The sequence below is a fragment of the Pan paniscus genome, chromosome 4, assembly GCF_029289425.2.
Source record: "Pan paniscus chromosome 4, NHGRI_mPanPan1-v2.0_pri, whole genome shotgun sequence".
NCBI lineage: Eukaryota > Metazoa > Chordata > Mammalia > Primates > Hominidae > Pan > Pan paniscus.
The window spans coordinates 73,726,161-73,732,160 of record NC_073253.2 but is presented as its reverse complement, the minus strand read 5'-3'; the positions used below and the strand labels follow the sequence as shown (position 1 = coordinate 73,732,160).

General features: G+C 39.9%; 1 protein-coding gene across 2 annotated transcripts in view; it reads left to right on the top strand.

Annotated features, from left to right (window-relative positions):
- The first annotated feature begins 4,960 nt into the window (after positions 1 to 4,960).
- Positions 4,961 to 6,000, top strand: part of SLC1A3 (solute carrier family 1 member 3) — an 81,963-nt gene continuing 80,923 nt past the window's right edge. Inside the window, exons 1-2 of one of the 2 annotated variants that reach the window (XM_008956031.5) lie at positions 5,209 to 5,362; positions 5,850 to 5,937. The gene's annotated coding sequence lies outside the window, so the exon portion shown is untranslated. Of the gene's footprint in view, positions 5,363 to 5,849; positions 5,938 to 6,000 lie in introns of both variants that reach the window. The other variant, XM_003806650.5, reaches the window with a different exon arrangement.

Sequence of the window (6,000 nt, the reverse complement as noted above, 5' to 3'; positions counted from 1 at the left end):
ATATGGCAAGCCCGTTATTGGCATGACATGATTTAGAATCAGGAAAGCGATTTGAGAAAAACAATCTAGTCTAACCTACTTTTACGGATGACATTCAGAACTGGGAAAGGAGAGCATGTGGCTTAGTGACTGCACACATAATGGGACCAGGAGCCCAGAGATCCAGGTTTGAAACCTGAACTTGGCACTAAGGAATTATGGCACAAACTGACTTGACTTCCTCATTCATCCTCGCTTCCCAACTGTGATGTGTAGAATCCACACATTAAGGAGGTGCCTCACCCAGGGAGCTACCTGGGGGCAAGAAAAGGGGGACACTGAGGTAGGCTCTGAATCCCACCCACCCCCCATTCAATTAGAGCAGCCACACTTGGATCTATTTTACATTGTAATGATTGAAGAAGGAACTCATTGGCTTTTTTTTTCCTTTTAAGTTTGATGTTTACTGACTTCCTTTCTCCAAGTCTTAGAATTGGAAATGGACTGATGAACCCTCTTGTGTTTGTGACTGTGTTGCATCTGTTTATTGGTGCAGCAACTCTTTTCTGAGCACCTTCCGTTCTGGTTCCTAAGTATGCAGTAGTTAACCATACAGGCCCTGCCCTCAAAGACCCTGCAGTCTAGACAGGGAGAATTGCAGCACAAAGTGGTAATGACTCTGGAGATTTAAACCCAGGGGGCCTTGGGAGCACATAGGAAAGGCAACCAAGCCCGTTGGATTTGGGGAGTGGGAGGAGATTAGAGTTGACTCCCCAGAAGAAATAACAGATTGTAGGCCTTCCTTTTAATGTTCTTTCCTTTCTTTTCTATCTGTCTTTAAAAAAACTCCTGGGGGCTTCTTTTGGGAAAAGATGAGAAATCAACATGAAGAACTCTTGTCTTAGCGCTGACTATAATCCCCAGCATATTACTCAATCCCTACTGATCTCCAACATCTGGGTCTACAGGACCAGTAATAATAGAGTAGAATAGACCTCAAAGTATTATCACGAAGATTAAATTAGATAATGTGTGTAGAAGTACTTAAAAAACTATAAAGCCCTGTAAACATGTCTGCTGAAGGCTTCAATTCCAATCAACCTACAAAATCTTTTCCAGCTAAACTGATATTCTTGGTTCTACAAAGTCTTGACTCATGTTGAGCAACTGGGGAAAATGTCACTTTTCAATATAAATAATAATTGATAACAATAACATGTGTGAAGCCTTCATTAAAAAGCAGACCCTCTTTAGCTTTAGAATGGAGAAAACATGTTGTTTTTTAAGGCATCATTATGTCCACCTGTTGGCTCACTTGTGAGAAAAATAACAGTTGGTGTAATTTCTTGCCACGTGGGAATCTATGTGGGGGGGTTCCTCTTGCTGGTCTTCACCTTTGTGTTGGTGTTCCCTAGGCTTCTGCCCTTGCTCAGTCCTCTTCTGAAACCCCATCAGAGGTCAAAACAGAAGAACTTGCTAGAGCCACATGCTGATAACTAACTTGAGTGAAGTGAGCAGGACAAGTGGGCTGGAGAGTGCACACTCCACCTACAGGAGGCAGCCTTGGCTCAGTGTCAGCCGACCCCTTCAAGGGCCTTGATATTCTCAAATGGTCAGTATTTTTCAGTGTGAATGCGAACTCACCTAGTTTGTAAATGCTCCTCCTGCCCCTTGACTTCCTAACCCAAGTCTTAGTCACTTCAAGGCTTTGCATTTTACCTAAAACGAAAATTACTTCCCTGCTTAAATCCTGTGGCTGGCTCCCCATTGACTAGGAGTGGAGTTCAAGTTGTAAATTCGGCCCCTACTGGCCTGTTCTCCAGCAGGAACCGCTACTGGCTCCCTGCCATGCCACACGATGGCTGCTATGGGCAGGCACCTGCTAGAAACAGTGTACACAATGTGGATCCAGGCACGGCCCCTTCCCTTAAGTTGCTACCAGTCTTTTTGACATACTAACTGGTAAATAGGCCTCAGCACACAGCGATCTCATAACCTTCTGTTGGGCCCTGTCCTGGCCCACTGCTTAATAATTACGATGCGTTTATGGACTCCTTGAGGAAAGAAACTGGTATTTGGAACACAGTGGTTTCTCAATATTTGTTGAAAGAATAAATGAATGTGATAAAGTTAATTTTAGTTCACCTCTCTGTAGTTGGATGTTTTTAGGCTTCATATGACTATAACTTTAAAATAAAACCTAGTTATTTAAAAATTCAACTAACCAGACTTCACCACAGGTTTTTTTGTTGTTCTGCTTTTTACATTCATATTTAAGAAGAAAAAAAGATCAAGACAAAATGGAAGACAACTACCACAAGTTCTTCTACACCTACTGCCTCTAACACATCCACTGTTACACTCTGGGGTTAAGTCAGGTCCTGTTCATTGTCTTAGCATTCTACAATTTCCAAATTCTAGGAGGAGAATTGACATTCATGATGATCCTAAAATGCAAGCTATTTAAACAAGGAATGATTTTAAAACCATCATTAAATTAAAAATCAACTTGGAAAATATTGAAAAAAGATTAAAAGGTTTTCTAATCCATTTTGTTGCTCAAAAAAAAATCCAATTAACCAAAATTTCCTAATTTTGAATGGTGAAGTTTGACTGGCCTGTACCATGCTAAGATCAGCACGTGCTTATTACCATAATCTCTTGTTCTTCAAACCAATAAATGCTCCTTTTCAGGACAGGTTGGATTTGGTTATTTCTTGTTATACTGACATTTTTTTCCCAAAGAAAGAATTTACCGATAACATACTTAATCACACAATGTTCACAGAAAGACCTTGACAGATTTTTTCAGCAGGAACAGCATTTGCTGCTGGTGTTTGTGTTTTTTTCATTTGATAATACTAACATTAATATGATCCCCCAGCTTCTGTGTCTCCCACCCTGAGTAGCTTTAAATGAAATACAGCATACAGAGACTTGTTCATAATTTCTTGATCTTTCATTTATTTAGTGTTTCTAGAAGGAAAAAAAAAAGATGTTTTAAAGCTCAAGGGACTTAACTATAAAGTAGAGGGGAAAAGGTAGAAATACGCGTTGAGGAAACCCAGGAGGCCCCCAGGCATGACTTTTGCTATAGCTTTCCAGAAAGAGAAAGTGGTGCTTAAAGAAGTAATTCCCAATGTTTCCCTCCAGACTAAAATTGGATGAACTCTGAACTGAGACTCTTTGCATCTCATTTTCTCATTAGGTTTTATTACAGCCAACAAAACTTTCAGTGGTGAATTACTTCCCTTCTCAACAGAATACCAGACTCCCATAATGTCTACACAAACTGAAATAATGAAATGGTTTTTAACCAAGCTTTAGGGATTAGAGAGGAAAAAAAAAGTAAAAAAGAAAGGGCACCAGGGTCTTCCCATCTCTATGCTAACCAAAGTGTGGTTTTCCAGCCCTTTTTCTTGCCTATTAACAAAAATAAAAACAAAAAATGGAAATGCCACTGGGCTTGAAACCCCATTTAAAATCAGATTTCTCTTTCAAGTTCCCTTGCAATACAAGTCAAAGTCATTTCCACCAAAAAAAAAAAAAGCGGGGGGGGGGGGGTGTGCAAATTAATCCTAAACTCATGGCTCAGATAGGACCTGGTATAGTAAATAAATGCTTTTAAAAGTAGTCATGGCATTGAGAAATGGCTCCATGCACCTAAGCCAGAGGCACCAATGTAAAAACTAGTAATTGTGTTTTAACACAAAAGATTGAAAAGCGTTTTGTTTCACATCCTAATATTATTCCACCCACTTAAAAAGAGTTACTTAATATTGACTCTGTATTAGGTATAAGACAAGTTCTTGCCCTCAAAGAACTTATAATTTAGTTGAGAAACCAAAACTTAACATGAGCTTAAAAAGAAGGATGCAGTACAAAACATGGTATAATTAAGTGTTAAACAATGTAGTATAGATGCTCAGTGACCTAGGAGATCAGAGGAAGGGAAGGGTCACTGAGGGCTGGGAATGTCAAAAGCATGTACTTTCAGTAAGTTCTCAAAATGATAGCATGTTAGAAAGCTGTTACAATTGCTGCTGATTTGTAATTTTAAAGCATTGACATGATTCACCATTGCTTTCCAACCAGTAGCTGTTTAAAAAGACATACAGTTGAGGGTGAAAGGAGATATTTCTTTATGATCTCCAGAGATTTGTATTGAGGGGAAAAAAGACATACTTTCTTGTTGAATAATAGACCAAGAATTGAGCATATTTTGCATGGGGAATATTAAATTCAGTGAACAAGAATTCAAACCTCAGGCTGTGATTCTGGTATAAATTTTTGTTTCTAATGAGCCATTTTCTTCCTGCTAAAGAAGATTTAAGTTTTGGGAATAAGTCACCTCAAAAAAAATTTTTTTTAATTTTCTAATATCTATTTTCACAATTTATTTTTCTTTTAAGAAAAGTGGACTAGAAGCGCAAGTTACCTTCTCAAGGCAATGAGAATTTTTTAGCTCTAAAAATGTTGTGTGTGGTAGGGAGAACATTTAGCATCCTTTAAAATGGAGACATCTGAACAGCAACCTATCTTTTGAATCACCAAATCTCAAGTGTGCTTTGCACTGTTGGTCTTAAAATGCTTTTCATTTTCTAGTTTGGCAAAAATTCCAGTCTCTTTACATTTGCTACCTTTTCCGTCTTTGCAACACAGGCAGTGTGAGCTAAATTAGGTTTGTTATAATGAAGTTTTGAAGTTTAAACTGCTGAAATAGAGTCATGTCCCTAACTTTAGACAAATTTAGAGAATCGTAGTAAGCATTATTTTTTTTTTCTACATACTTGTCTGCATTCAGGGTCTTCCCAAGAAACGTCAGTTAATTCCCCGGTTCGAAAAAGGAACTTTCTCGTAACAGTTGTACAACCAGGCTAAAGAGCACACCCTCGTCTTCCCTGAAGGGGAGGAAACATGCAATAATGTGAGGTAATTAAATTTAGCCTTAGAAAAGTCTTTGAAACGTTCTAATCAAGACTTTCAGCTTTCCGATTGTGTGCGCTTTATTTTTCAATTCTTCCTAGTCCCGGTTTTGCATTTCTAATGACAGTGAACTGACAAAGCGTGAAAGTGGTCTAAGGAGCAAAACAAAGCCAGCAAGCCTGCTTCTGGTGTGCCAAGATTAATCAATATTCCAGAAACCTCGGGGTTTCCCCTCCTCCCTGTGCGGTTTCCATTCCCCACTCCTCCTTTCCCGGGCACAGACTCCTCCCCTTTTCTTAAGTTGCCCTGATAGTAACTTGCAGTTTCAGAGCACATGCACACTGTCAGGGCTAGCCTGCCTGCTTACGCGCGCTGCGGATTGTTGCTCCGTTGTACCTGCTGGGGAATTCACCTCGTTACTGCTTGATATCTTCCACCCCTTACAAAATCAGAAAAGGTAAGTGTCACATTCTGTGTTCCTGCTGGGTTTAATTTCTCCTTTCACTTCTCTGCCGATGTATTTTGCCTTCCAAGCAGAGGAGTAGCCTGAATCAAGGCTAGCCATTTTGGTAGATAAAGTCCATGTTAGTCATCTCACGTCGTGAGAGTGTGGTGTCTGTTTATGCCGGGTCCGCTGTTAATTCGGAGTTGAGTCATTCGGGGTGGATTGGGGGCAGATTGTGGCGCGAGATCTAGAAAAGGATCAAGGTTGAGCGGATCTGCTTAAAAGTGACTGGTAAGAGGAATCAGAGCTATTAGTATAAAAAAAAAAAAATCTGGTCTCTCCTATTTCCCGGTCTTCACTTCTCCCTAAGCATTTAATCCAGTGTGAAGTCTTAAACAAATTAGAAGTCTTAGTATCACTGACCCCAACTTGCAATTTTATTTAAAAGGCAAACTGTTAAGACAAGTCTTTTTTTTTCCTGCACTGGGATTGCGAGAAGTCATTTGCGAGGAGTCCTTTGGTTTCCAGTTACCTCCCCCACAGGCGCACACGCTGGCTGCTTGCGTTGGCAGCGATACACATCCATGGTACGGCTGGTTTTCACTCGGATTGATTATGGGAAGGGCTATGGATTAGAGCTCCTGTAAAGC